General features: G+C 42.9%; 1 protein-coding gene across 3 annotated transcripts in view; it reads right to left on the bottom strand.

The window, feature by feature from the left end:
• The window catches only part of LOC138580467 (WD repeat-containing protein on Y chromosome-like), a 229438-nt gene that overhangs the window by 36534 nt on the left and 177837 nt on the right, over window positions 1-15067 (bottom strand). The gene's annotated exons all lie outside the window — the stretch shown is intronic.

The following is a 15067-nucleotide window of genomic DNA, read 5'->3' as shown; positions in this document are numbered from 1 at the left end:
GCCACCCTGATCTGATCCACAGCCACCGCCACCGACAGCGAGTCAACCCGGGCTCGATATTGATACTTATAAAGGGCATTAGGTTGAGGATTCGAAGGGTAGTAGTACAGAAATTCTTATCCTATATGCGGTGGGCCGTTGTCATTTAGTACTAGACAGCAGCGGCCTCAAGTTGTAAGCCCCTTTATAAGTCTCCTTAAACAAGAGCCCCAGAGATTATTCTTGGAAAATCCGCGGTTCGCTGGCAGGAATTTTTGGAGCCTAGGTAATTCGGAGTGGATAGCGGAAAAGAAGTGGTTGGGGCCTGGTTCAGACAATATAAAGTAAAAAAAGGGGGGAGACTGCGGGAGATTTTACTCCTTTGATCCCCCATTTTTTTTTTTTTCTGGCTGAATTCTCACAGTCAACGAAGGGGTAAGAAATGGCCCGATACAATCTAAGGAGTGGACAACACGTTGACGATCTAAGAGCTCCAGAGTGGGATGGTTCCTACATTGAAAAGTCCCTGCATGAGGATGTGAACGCCATAAATTCTCAAACTCCGATTACCTTGACAAGAAATAACAACATAATAGAGGCACAAATTCATCAAGAACCTCAAGTGGACAAATTAACGGAGGGAGAAATTCTAAGGGACTCAACAAGGAACACCCCATTTAGACAGGTGAAAGATTTTACTCTGACATCAACTAATATAAAAGGGACTATTGATTATTATTTTCAGAAATTTGCGCAAGAATCTTTACATGGACCTATGCTACATACCCTAAAACTTTTAAATCAAAACATCAACTTACAAACAGAGATCAGTGGATCTGAACTACTCATCCCAGTTATGGGACTTTCAAGGACCCCAAATCATCTGTTGAGTTCGGCGCAGAATATACAACCGCATGAGGAAAGATTAAACTCAACAGTGGCATCGAGAGGGGACACGGTCGAGTCTGATGGAATTATACTGGATCAACCGGTGCAAATACCAAGTATGACACAGGGAAACAAGAATCAAAACCCAAATGATGGTGACTCCTCTCTCTCGGCTTTAAATTTTGTTCTAAATTCCTTGGTGAAGGTTTTTGACCTTCTAAAAAAAGATGTGCAGACCCACACAGGGATTTTAATGGAAATGACAAAGGATATTGAACAACTTGAATTTTCAGTCGTAGGCCAAAACAATGTAATAAATTGTTCAGTTCTACCCTTGACGATAAAGATGGAAGATGGTCTCATAAAGCATAGTGGAGACTTAATGGAAATTAAGCACCAAATGACTTCCCTCACGAGTGAGAATAAGGAGATCAAGGATTTGTTATTGCAAATGAATGAAAGAAATGTTTCGACTTCTTCATTAAATGAAGATCTAGCAATTAAAACAAAAGTTTTAGCCCCTGAATTGAATATCCTTGGGGATGATACTCCCTTATCCGAATCAATAATGGAAGAATTCTGCCGATTGGCACAGATTGCTGAGTCAACGGTGGAACAGCTGGCGGAAGATCGATGGGAAGTTATTGAGAATCATGAAGTGGAGACAGAAAACAACCATATGTGGAAGAAGAGTTCGCAACAATCTTATAAGAGAAGGAGAAGAGAAAGGCGGAAGAACCAAAAGCAAAATAAAACAGATTCAAAGTTACGAGGTCGACAAGAAAAGAAAACAAAAAATGTGAAGAATAATGGATCAAAAAAAATCACAGATAAATAGCTTCGTCAAGGGGATTTCAGATCCTGCAAAAATCCTGCAAAAATCGAGAATCAAAATATATCAGACAAAGATGGTAGAACCAAAGGTAATGATTCTCCACAACAAGAAAGAACTGTCAGGGTAAATAAACCCAAAAAACAACCAAGGAAAAAACTCGAGACTGACAGAATTCCCGAGGGGGATGCACACATGGTAAAAAAATCAATGGGTCCTCAAACAGAAGGAAAAATGGCTGACCTGGATAGAAACCAATCACAAGATGACTCGATTAGATCAGAGACTACAGGGAAGATTTTAAAAATAGCTCCTATATTTCTTCAAAAACAGAAAAATAATTTCAAAGTACCAATGCAGACCCAGATTGGCTTAAGAATTGCTCCAATATTCAATCAAACAAAAACAAAGACTGGAGATTTGGTGGTCACCCAAAGTTCTAGGATGGGTCACGTAGAGGATACAATACGTAACCAAACATTAACATTGAATACGTATTACCTTGATCAAACCAAAGAGGTAGGAAAAGAAGAGACTATGAACGCCCCGGTGAGAAACTCATCCTCCGAAATGGTAATTGAAAGAATAACAAATCCCCAAGATGATCCAAATCCATATGCAATCCCGAGACTGTGGTTTACTAATGAGGAAAATCGAAAGTCTGGTAAACCACTGAATAGGAGTTCGATTTTATCACTGGTTAAAAAACTTCCAGAATTATATTTATTTTCAACAAAAGACATTGAATATGTTCGTTTTCCTAAACCAGAATGTATCAGTTTAGTCGAAGTTGGATTTGTTTCTAAATTGGGGGTAAAAGCTTTTCTAAATTTACAAGAAAGATTAAGGGAGGTGGGTTTGGAAGTGCATGAGCAATTGCCATCTCACGCAATAGAAATGATTGAAACGGAGGAACATGAGTTAAACCAGGGAAACATTTCCTTACTGCCTGAAACCCATCGGGGAAAAAACGAAAATATCATCAATGATGGGTCACAAACATCATCTTGGTCAATGTTACCAGAGATAATTATGCAAGTCTGCCAGAAGTTGGGTGTATCACAAAGGTCTTTTAATAATGACAAATTGAGAATCACTAGTTGTAACACTCGGGGATCCAGTTCACTTAAAAATAATAAAATGAGTGCGTTGTTATTTGGGGGAAACGATTTGATCCTTCTACAGGAAACATGGTTAGTAAACACCCCGGAACTACTCGAAGGCTTTGCACTGATAGCACAACCAGCTAACTGCAAAGCCAAGGGAAGACCGACGGGAGGTTTGCTGATCGCCTGTAGAAGAATTCTATTTAAAGAAATAACAATGTTATCTTGCAAACAGGAAGGAACACTGGTGGTGAGAGTGGTCACTCCCCCCAAAAGCTCTCCAGTTAAGGAGATAATAATTGTGAACCTGTATTGGAACCCCATGAGGGAAAAACTCTCAGAGTTTCTAGAATCAATTGCGGTAACCCTTTGTGACATTAATATAACGTACCCTGGGGCACACATATTGGTTGCAGGAGATCTAAATTCGCAATGTATCAATTCCAAATGCCACACAGGGAAAATGAAAGAAGCAACGAATAACGGGAGAAAATGGTCGAACTTCTTTGAGGATTGGAATTTAAAATTCCTAAATGGCTCCATAGAAGGTGATGTTCCATCGACCACAACGTGGGAAAGGGGTTCATCAGAATCGACATTGGATTATATGCTCTTATCAACAGAGTGCTTCGACACTTGTATACATTTCTCAGTGGCCGATGGTGGAACAAGTGACCATAAGCGACTAGTTGCCCATCTAAATTGGTGTAGTGAGGAAAAAATAGAGATCTGGGACCAGAGAGTAGAAGTTAATGTACAGAAAAATCGGTTGATAAAATACAAGAGGGAAGGAGAGCGGTTAAACAAAGCCCTGGAGGGATTTTCCAACTGGGGAGAACAAAATACTTTGCACCAGCATTGTCACCCATCACGGTTTCATGAATTCCTGTGGTCAATTGATCCCCCGTCAAGTATCCAAAAGGGTTTGCAGCGAGTACACAAACACTTTTTTGACGAAGCAGTTTGGGCAAAAAAACGTGAGACGCAAAAACAACTAAGACTCGCTAAGAAACGGGCTAAAAGTTTACTAGAGCTAGAGATAGAATCAAAAAAAAATAAAAATGACTTGAAGAGTTGGTCTAGACAACATAGAGGAAAACTATGGCAGAAAGATGGGGAAGAGATGCTGCGGGCATTACAAAATAATTCCTCGCGAAACTTCTAGTCACTAATAAATGCTCCCCAAATACATCAAACCATTGCTCAGACGAATAATGTGTCGGAAGCAAGTTGGTTAACCTACTTTGGCGTAAAATATCAGGAACCAGTGGGGGGACAAAAATATATAAGTGACAATGGAAATTGGGGTTTAAATTTTGACAAAGAGGATATTTTGAATTTGATCACAAACTCCTCGGTGCCGCGATCCGCGGGCCCAAATGGCCTAACTTATCAAGTCCTTAAAGGAAATGGGACATTGTGGGCTGAAATCCTATATACCTTGTACAAGAAAGTGATTGCAAATAGAATAATTCCATCTTCTTGGAAGACTGCAATTATAATCCCGATTTTCAAGAAGGGGGATCGTAAAAACCCTATTAGTTACAGGCCAATTACATTGCTTGACGTAGAAAGTAAGTTGTTTACTAGTCTGATACTAAGAGAACTTGAAACATGGGCGAAACTAAATAACGTAATCCCTAAACAGCAGACCTGATTTAGAAGAGGCCATTCAACTTCTTTGAATGGTATAATATTAGCTTCATTATCAAATCTGAAAGATAAAAATAATAAAGGAAGACTTTATGGAGCATTTATCGATCTGTCAAGCGCTTTCGACATGGTAAATCGAGATAAATTATGGAGCAAATTGGAACAAGGGGCTCCTAAAACTCTAATTAACATACTAGTAAAACTTCACGAAAGAAATACAGCCAGAGTAAGATTAAATATAGATGGACATTTGTCAGAACATATAAGTATAGATAGGGGGGTCAGACAGGGTTGTATGGTTGCTCCATTTCTCTTTAAGTTTTATCTGGGAGATTTTGGAGCTGCTCTAGAATCCTCATCACTAATAAGCCCTAAGGTGGGGTCCTTGCCCGTAAAATGGCTTATGTATGCGGACGATATAGTCCTTCTAGATAGGACTCCCATCGGTCTACAAAGATTGTTGAATGCCTTCGACAAGTACATGAAATTAAATGACCTGATTGTAAACCCTGATAAATCTAAGATCGTAATTTTTGAGCAGAAAGGTTGCAAAGAAACAAAACATCGGTGGTCAATTGGCAGTAACCAGATACCGGTGGCAAAAGAAGTAATGTATCTGGGCATCACTATGTATGCAACCCCTACAGTTGGGAAACAGTATGGTGAAATCCTGGCTAAAGGGACACAACTAATAGCCCAGATGAAGAAGATTGCCAGCCTCTATGGTAAATTTTCGATTATGCCTATTATAAACTTCTATGTGGCCAAAGTAATCCCGGTACTATTGTACGGAATCGAATCCAAACCTTTGTTGTGGTCAATAGACTGGCAAAAAATAGAAGGTTACATTTGGAAACAGGCATTAGGATTGCCTAAAGGATTACATACGATAACCCTCAGATACGAGCTTGGATTAAAATCTTTAAAATACGCAGTAGATTGGAAACTTCTGTCCTTGTATAGGTCAATCACGGTGCCAATGACAAATACACTATATGAAAATCTCCTAGAAAATATGAATCTAGATTCCTCACTAACTTTGACAGAACTGAAAAAGATAGCAGAAAACTTGCTGACTTATAGTGAATCAGATAAACTAACACTGAGTTCAAACCCGCTGAAAGTTAAGAAGTCCTTATCTTTCAGAGATTGGATCTCAACAGGGGACATGGTGAGATCATCCTCTATTCCCGAAGGGTTTTTTAAGTACGGGAAAAAACAGGGTATAGTACCAAGATACTTGACGAAGTTCCCTAACCCAAAAGGAAGACAAAATTTTATGAGGGTACGGTTAAACTTGATTAAAACTGGATCAGTATTAACCAAATCGGAGTCTATGCACGGAATGCTCAGATTTAAGCAAACAAACGCTAGAGCACCTACTAAGATTCTGCAAAGGCACTTGGAAAATTAGGGTGGAACATCTAGGGAATTCAGTTGGGTCATTGGATAGACTATCCTCCGATTCCTTCTGGGAAAGAATGATTGCGGGCCATGAAACAAAATTGACCCTAAATATTTTAAGGGTCTTGCAACTGACAGGTTTTATATCGTCAGAATACTGTTGATTGATTGTTGAAATAAGGGGAAAAACTGTTTTATAGGTAAACTAGATATTGGTGTGATAAATTCAATTTTAATATGCTAATTTTAAAGGATTGTGACGAATTAGTTTTAAATTTTATCCAGACACAATTTATAGATATGATGTTTTGCATGTATATATGTTTTGTTTTTGAATGTGAAAAAAAACCCAAATGTGGTTATATCACAATAAAAAAAATAAATAAATAAATTGAGATAGTTAATGTTAATGTTAAAGGATATTTGTACCGTGCACTATCACCACCGGAGAGGTCCCCTGGCGATCTGGCGGCTCTGAACAAAAAGGGAGAGGGGGTGAGTTAGTGGGAATGAGCTGGAAAAGTGCAAGATACCAGTGATGTGCTGTTGGCAGCCTCAGCCCGGTGGGTCCGTTGGCTGAGCTTGGGGTATTTCACGGTCAGAAGTCGGCGTGTGCTGTTGTGGAAGTCTATGTGCGGTTTGTTTTGTTGTTGCAGTGTAGTGAAGTTTGTGCGGCTTGCTGCGTTTAAGGCTTGTGGTTGTGTTTGGTTTGAGTTTGAGAGGTGTATGCAGAGGAGTGAAATTGTTAGTGGGTTGGTTATTGATTCATGATTGCACGCTTGGTCCAGGCTTTGCAGGAGAGTCGTATAACAATCATTGAATTATATGTCTGTCTAGATGCGACGCAGACTAAGTTGAGGAGTCCATCTAAGTGCAGCATATGCTAACATTTGCAATTCTATCTAGATGTGGCGCATGCTAAGGTTAGGAATTCCCTCTAAGTGTGCACATGCTAACAATCACAATTCTATCTAGATGCGACGCAGACTAGGTTGAGGATTCCATCTAAGTGCGGCATATGCTGGTCTGGAAACAACGGTACCGGCAAGCTTACCATTACTGTTGTTTCCAGACCAGCAATACCGTAATGACCCCCATTGTCTTTTTTCCCCAGCAGATGCAAACAGTGTTGTTGGTAAAAGCTGCCAGCGTGGATTTATCTTCTTGGTGTTTACGAACTCTCCAGGCCAGGATGGATAAAGAAAACAAGAGTGAAAGCTTGGGAGGAAGTAGTGTGCTACTCCAATGCAAATATGCTACCTTTTTTAAGAATGATATCTCATATTATTTCTTTCAATGTGTGTTTTTATTTTTTCTTGGTTATTTTATTTCGGAGTTTTATATTGTAATTTTTGGCCCCTTCAACTGCATAGAGGGAGTGATCGATTAGCTGGGTGGGTAGGAGAGGTTGTGCGGTTGGGAATGTGAGTGTGGGTAGAAGATAGTGTGTGCGTTGTTTGTGAGATATTGTATGTATGGTGGTGTAAGAATAGTAGGGGCAGAAGGGTAGGTAGTTTGGGAAAAAGAGGGATGGGGCAGTTCAGGGAGAAGGGGGGTGCGGGCCGTTGGGGGTAGAAGGGAATTTGGTCACTGGTCATGTGTAATATTAATGTTTGTGCTACTATTTCAGTGCACTGGGATAGAATGGACTTGCATCGGAAGCTGGCCATCGGACACTGCCTGGAACTGGCTCTTCAGTGGAGAAAGAGGGGGACCGGAACCACAGAGTGCCTGATCCTGGTCCGGCAACAGCATCAGAAGTAAGCACCCCTTCAGTAAAAAGCAAGTTGGTTGACACCCCTATTAAAAGTAATGCTTTATTTTCTCAGTCAATATGCCAGTGAAATCGTAGTCTTTTCCTGCCTCATCTCTCCCCTCTACCTCCGGCATTCCTGTAAAGACATCTTGGGGTCGATACTTTTGTAAAGTTTGCAATCGACTACATGCCTAAGCCTACAGATCTATAATTATATGTATTGTGCTTACAAAGCTGTTTCACCAAAGCGCGATACTATGTGAATAAATAACCAATTAGGCAGAAAAGCAGTAAGGAAACACGATAAACAGACCACCAAAAAGAGAGCATATACTTGTGGGCGTGGCTTTATTAAATATTGAAATCTGAACAATTTCCAGATCTTTATATAGTTTTTCAGGTTTGAGAAATCTAATCATTTTTTCTTTTCTTATATGCACAGAGGAACATTCTTCTTGTTACAGGCTTCATGGTGAACCAAGGGAGATTGTGATGACGGCAAAAAAAGACAGACGAGCAACTTGGCCTGCTATCTGCTGAAAAAACCGCGGGACCGTGAATGTAGCAAAATGGCAGAAAAGGAAAGATTAACATTGGATTGTCATCGACAAGAAGCTATAAAAGGTACATAAATGCCATTCAGAACACACATGTTAAATATATTTATTTGGAGCTTGTACACTGCTAATTGTCTACTGCACTTCCTTTCATCCAGGCATCACTATGCCAGGCACTTGTTCAGCAAAGTTATAATGTTTGTTAATTACCTCCTTTCAACATCTACCTGTTGGTAAGATGTCTTTTTCCAGCTCTTTTCAAACAATTTGTACAGAATTATTCCTTTTTGCATTTCAGAATGTATCCGTTAAAGCAACAGAAATGGGCTTTGCAGAACTCTCTGCTGTTGAATACCGAAAAGCACTGCCGAACACAATTGGGATCTCCTGTCTGAAGCAGAAGGCATCTGACTTGTCTTTTTCTACGCAAGTCTAGTCACTATTTACAGAATGCAAAATTCATCTTATTTTTCAAATCATTTAGTTATTGTATTATAAAATGCTACCTGGGCTGGTTCAGGAGAACTCCCTTGCTGCCTGCACTTGTCTGGGCCCCCCCGACCCTCTTGCTCCCTGCGTTGTGGCTGGGTCCCCTCCACCTCTTCCTACCTCGCATGGTTTGGTGCCCTCCCCTCTCTGACTCTCTTGCTCCGTGGGCCGGTCCGGTATCCCTTCCCTTTGCGTTCTGGGCTGGGTCTGCATCTTCCCTCTCCTCTGCTCACAAGGCTAATCAAGGGCCTCCCCAACACTTGCTTGATCCCTGGGATGGGTATGCATCACCCTCTCCTTTAATCTCTGGGTTGTGTCCCCACCTCCGTTTTCCTCCTTGGGATGGGACATGCCCCCCAGCTCCCTGGTCTGGGTCTGTGCCCCGTCCCTTGCTCCATGGGCTGGTTCTGGGTCACCATCTGACTCCCCTGATCCCTGGACTCACCCTAGGTCCACATCAGAATCCCTTGCTCCCCAGCTTGCTCTGGTTCCCCATTTGACTCACTGGCTTGTTCTGTGTCCGTAACGAACTTCCTTACTGGCTGGGCTATGTCTGGGTACCCATTTGGCTCCTTGCGCTGGTTCTGGGTCCCTCCTTCACACTTGCCGTGGGTCTCAATTTGTCTCATTGGCTGGTTCTGGCTCCCCACCTAACTTCCTTGAAAGCTGTGCTGAGTCTGGGTACCTGCTTCACAATTGCTCTGTGAGCTTGGTCCGTACCTGACTTCTTGCTTACTGGGCTTATCCGGGTTTGACTCCCTGGCTGGTATTGTTTTTTTTTTTTAAATCAATGCATGCGCACTAATTGTAAAGTACCCAGTTCTGGGATTGCTAGTCATGCTTGTGTATATGTGCCCATTTTCAGGTTGAACCTCATTGTGCCTCTTTTAATAAATGCAATTGAATAGAAATCAGGTGTTCGTTTTTTTTTTAAATAGATAATATCCCATTAGCCTTGTTTGACTGTCATATCATTTTACCCAAATGACGACTAAGACCCAATGAGTGTAATGCCTGCAGGAGGGTTTCTTTTCAGGGTTATATTGCATTGCTTTTGGATTTTTATAGGATTGTTTTGGGATTGCATTGCTTCTACCAGGAAGGACTTCTAATTAACATATTTCCGGTGCATTAAACCAAAAGGAAGCCAATGCTTGGGTTTATTTTAAGATTGTGTATTTTAGTGCAGCGCTTTGTAATTGTGGGAGTTTATTCGGTGTGAGGACATGTTAGCTAGAGGTGAGAAATGAAATGAGAGAGTTTACAGGTTGGTTCGTGACATGGGGGGATTTGTAGTTTTGTACACTAAATCAGCGAACTTAGTTGACAACATTTGGGTGCTATAGCATAGAAGTCAAAGAGGGAAAGTGACGGCTGCAAAATTCCCTAGGAGTTTTCCAGTACACTATACGTAGGTCTAACTAGTGTCATTCTAAAGTAATGCCAACAATCTTACTCAAAAGTAACCCCTTTTCCTAAATCTTTTGGAAGCATCTTGAAATCATTTAAACTCATCCCGGAGTTATCTGCAATAATCATTCACAATCCAAAACCTGGAGTAATCCTCACCCATCCTGAATTTGTCATGAAGTCATCCTGAAGTTGTCATGGAGTCATCCTAGAGTAATCCGAAGTCATCCGGGAGTAATCCCAACTCATCCTGAAGTTGTCATGGAGTCATCCTGAAGTTGTCATTGAGTCATCCTAGAGTAATCTGAAGTCATCCGGGAGTAATCCCAACTCATTATGAAGTTGTCATGGAGTCATCCTGAAGTTGTCATGGAGTCATCCTAGAGTAATCCGAAGTTATCCGGGAGTAATCCCCCCTCATCCTGAAGTTGTAATGGAGTCATCCTGGAGTAATCCAAGATCATCACTGGAAGTAATCCAAACTCATCTTGGAGTAGTTTCTGTGATGACTCTAGAGTCATCATCTCATTAAATATTTCAGCCCACACATATACTTCAGGATGATCTTCCTGAACTATCCAAGGATGACTCTAGAATGGATTCATCGGATGACTCCAGAATGATTCCAGGATGATCTTCCTTTTTGACTAGGGCTCACAACAGTAGGATGGTGAACCTGATCCACTGGTACCTGAGGTGGGCATGGGCAGTGGATGAGACCCAGGTCTGTAGCACGTAGTGAGGAGTGAAGCGCTGGGTGTAACAGTCTATTGGGAATCAATGTGAGGCTGGAAATCAGGCCTCAGGGGAGAGACACTGCATCTGCCATACCTGATTTGCTGCACTGACTGGATGGTGGGGCCCCCGCTGGGGCACCTGTGTGAAGGGGCTTGCTGAACTCTGGGGCACGGTGCACATAGCTGCTGCATGACTGGGTGGCAGGATCCCTGCTGAGACCCCTGCGCGGAGGAGCCTTCTTGACTTTGGCGTGTAGAGCACACAGCTGCCCCTACTGAGACCCCTACATGAGAAGCTGTGCTGGATCTTGGATAAAGTGCGTGCATGGGATACGTGCGCTCCACAAGGGTGGCATCCCCAGTGGGGACGAATGCGGAACTGCTGCGGTTGGAAGGGGATACCTGCTCAATAATTGACTGTGTCGGGTTGTTTCACTTGTACGTCTGGTGCCAGATTCTTGTGCGGGCGCTGCTTGTGGTACCGCCCCAGCTGTATGTGCACACTTTGGGGAGAGCTGCTTGATTGGATTTCGGAATTCCAGCAGGTGCTAACTGTGAGTGCCTAGATCCCTACCTTCCTTTCAACATATTGTACCACAGTTGCCTGTGGCATTGGTATGTTTCTGTAATTGATTGGGGGCCTCGACTAGGGGGGTTGCCATATGAGACAGTGCATGACAGGACTGTCCCTGCTGCCTTGGAAGGTGTAGAGGGCGAAGGGGTGCACAGACCGAAATTGGTGGAGGAGCAGTGGAGGAGACTGTGGTTGATGCTACTTCGCCCTAAATAGTCCCACCTGCTTAAACAGTCAATGAGAAGCAGAGGCATAGTGTGAAGTAAGTAGCAGAAGAGCAGTGACATGGTGAAATTGCAGAAGGCCGGTAAGTAACAATCCGAGTTACAGTTTGAGACCTCAACTCCGGCTAAACACCAGGCAATGATGGAAGATTCTCGGGGGGCACCTCTCAGTTTTCCTCCTTGGACCCTAGTGGAGCACTCAGTGATATTAAAGTTATACTCAGTCAGCTGCAGGCAGGCATATAGTTATTGAATGGGAAAATGGACACCCATACATGAAAGGTGGACCACATGTAGGTGCGCTTAGACAAGCAGAGAGAGGTGCTTGATGAGTTCAAGGGGTGAGTGTCGACGGTTGAAAATGAATCTTCTTCAGCTACGAAGGCACTGGGCCTAGTTCAGAGGGCGCTTAAGGAATTGGCAGAGAAGCCAGAACATCTCGAGTCACGCCCGTGCCAGAATAATCTGAGAATTGTCAGAGTACCTGAAGCGGCTGACCAACGCAAAATGGAGCCCATGGTCGAGCGTCTTTTACGAGAGGTCCTTAGGAGCGAGGATTTCTCAGCGGTATTCATTGTTGGGATGCAGTGGGCTCTCTCCATTGGGAGGAAGCCAATACCAGAGGCCGATAATAGCCCAGATGTTGAACTATTGTGTTAGGGACCTAGCCCTACAGAAGGCCAGAGAAAAAGGATCATTGGTATATCAGGGTGCACCAATCTGTTTTTTCCCTGATTTTTAGGATAAAGTGCAAGAATTCAGGAGGACTTATATCGATGTTAAGAAGAGACTCAGGGAGAGAGACATGAAATATGCCATGTTCTTACCCGCCAAACACAGGGTGGAACATTAAGGCTGGCGCTATTCTTTTAAACCCCAGAGGAAGATAACACGTTTCTATAATCGTTATCAAGAGTGCCACGTCGCAGAGGGAACAATGCACAGGGCGGGTAGGGGGACTCCCTGTGAAATAGAAGCATGGGTTGGTAGTGGATAAAGATTGTGGAAATACTCTTCTGTGAAAGTAGCAGTGGGTTTTAATTGTTCGCAGGGTTGCCACGGCGACGGAGTGCTAGTGTGTCCTCATACGGAAGCATAGGTTTGTTGGTAGGGTGTGGGCGGGTGGTGGTAACTGGCAAGATGGGGTTGCTGGTGGGGGATGAGGGGACGGTTGGGGTTTGAATGGGAGTTGGGGGAAGACAGTGGTTCTGGGGGTTGCTTTCTATCACTCTTGGTTTTCTCTTTCCTGGTTCATGGGGAGGTACAGTGTCACTGACTATAAGTTGGAGAGCCTCAGGATGTTTACGGTGTTGGCTCAGAAATATGGCTAAGACACAAAAATGCATGACATAGAATGTTAGGAGTCTGAACTATCCATCTAAATGTCGCAAGGTATTATTGTCACCAGGTTGATATAGCATTTCTCCAGGAGACTCTGCTGACCTTGTCGGGGGAAACAAAGTTTGGGCAGAATTGGGGTTGCCACTGTTACTTCTCCGCTTACTCCTCCTATTGTAGAGGGGTGTGCATATTGCTGCAGAGCTCTGTTGGATTTCGCCTGGTCTTGGTGACTAAGGATCAGGAGGAGCGGGCTTTGCTGGTATTTGGGACTTTACATGGACAGGCAGTTATTTAACTATTATGGGCCGAATCAGGATTCAGTGGAAACCCTGGAGTGGGTAGCTCAGCAGCTGGATAAGAACTTGGCTGGGGCTATTATATGGGCCGGAGACTTTAACATGGTGCTGAAGCCCAACCTTGATAGAACTAGGGGGGGTTCATAGACAACTTTTGAAAGTAACTTGTAAGCTACGAGATCCGAGTTGGACTTGGGAGTGAAATGATATTTGTAAGACCAGACACGAGGGGGAGGCAGGGTATACATTCCACTCTTAAGTCCACCACTGGCTTCTCTGTTGGATTACTTTTTGGTCTCTGATACAAGTGTGCGCTGGGTGGCTGAGGCCAGAATACTGGCACGTACATTGTCACACTATGCACCTATGGGACTGGCCTTTGAGGTACCGGGACGAATGGGTGAGAGGCATCTGTATGGGAGGTATGGCATCACAAGTATGACACTGACACAATAGGTACAATTTGTAAAACCTTTATTTGCAGTTTCTGGGGTTGAAGAAATTCCTACTTTGCTCTATAACTAATATGGGAGTAGTCTCGACCATCAACAATAAACAAAACAGTCCTAGTGGAGTGTGTCAAATCTTGTTCTTTTTTTATGTTTTATTGGTTAATACAATTTAAACCTTTAACATTATCATTTCCAATTCATAAAAGTTCATCCCAATAGTCAATTAAAAGGTTTTAACTTCTCATTTTGCTTTCCGTCTGATGTCAAATCAAAATGGCCTATGCTAACAAAAACCTAATGCCTGCCCTATCTCTTGTACAAAAAAGTGTATGAAGGAGAAATGTATGCAAAGGAAAAATCAGTGTTAAAAATAATAAATATGGCTGAATCAGCTCTTCTCCCCATGTTAGACCACATGGAGTAAGGCGGTTCTTGTAGGCGGGATGACACACTCTGGATCGGGTTTTAAACACAATAAACAGTTTCAAAACGTGGATCGAGGCTCGTCTGGCCTTTCACGTTTAAGTCTCTCTTTCAGACTTCCAAATAATGTTTCAACAAAAAGTTCACATAGGTCCCCCTCTGTCGGGCTCAGTCCTCTTAAAAAAACAGCTCACGTAGTCCCCAGCTGTCAGGCTCAGACCTTTAACAATAAAGTTCACATAGCCCCCCCTCTGTCAGGCTCAGACCTCTCAAAACACAGCTCAGGTGGGTCCTCCTCTGTCATGCTCAGACCTTTCACAACAAAGCTCATATAGGTCCCCCTCTATTGGGCTTAGACCTCTTCAGAACAAAGTTCAACAAAACCTGCAAGGGGCTCCCTTCCCCAAGCTTATTACATTTCGGGTCTCTCTCAGTCGGGCTCAGACTACTTTCGAAGGTCAAAGACTTTCGAATGTGCGTGGCTTTCTTCACAGACCACCGCAGGACCACTTTGACTAAAAGTTCAAGATTCAATTTTCACTCTCCCCTTCTCTAGGACTTACTTTTGCTTACTTCACTTTTGCAGTTAATTCGTTTTATCGTTACAAACAATGTACCTTTCACTGAAACTTACTAGTGGGCTACTTCCTTTCGCTGGACCACTTTGTTACTCTGTATCGCTGATTTCACAGCTGTCCTCACTTCAAACGTTGTTCACAGGTCTGCCTTTCTTCATGTCTCATCCACACACGTGCAGCCTTCACTTGCAACATAATGTTTCACTTCAAACTTTCTTTAACACACACCGGTCTCTCAGGTTGCTTTGCAACTCACCGGCTGTGTGCATTTCTTTCTTGGTTTTACGATTTCCCATTTACGAGTCAAAGTTAGTACCACAGGCTTGGCCTCGCCTCCCCAACTCTGCCGTTCACCAAGGAGGGTCGCT

The sequence above is a fragment of the Ambystoma mexicanum genome, chromosome 3p (genome assembly GCF_040938575.1).
Source record: "Ambystoma mexicanum isolate Mex_15411 chromosome 3p, UKY_AmexF1_1, whole genome shotgun sequence".
NCBI lineage: Eukaryota > Metazoa > Chordata > Amphibia > Caudata > Ambystomatidae > Ambystoma > Ambystoma mexicanum.
The sequence above is the reverse complement of the archived record's forward strand: the minus strand, read 5'-3'. Positions and strand labels throughout refer to the sequence as shown.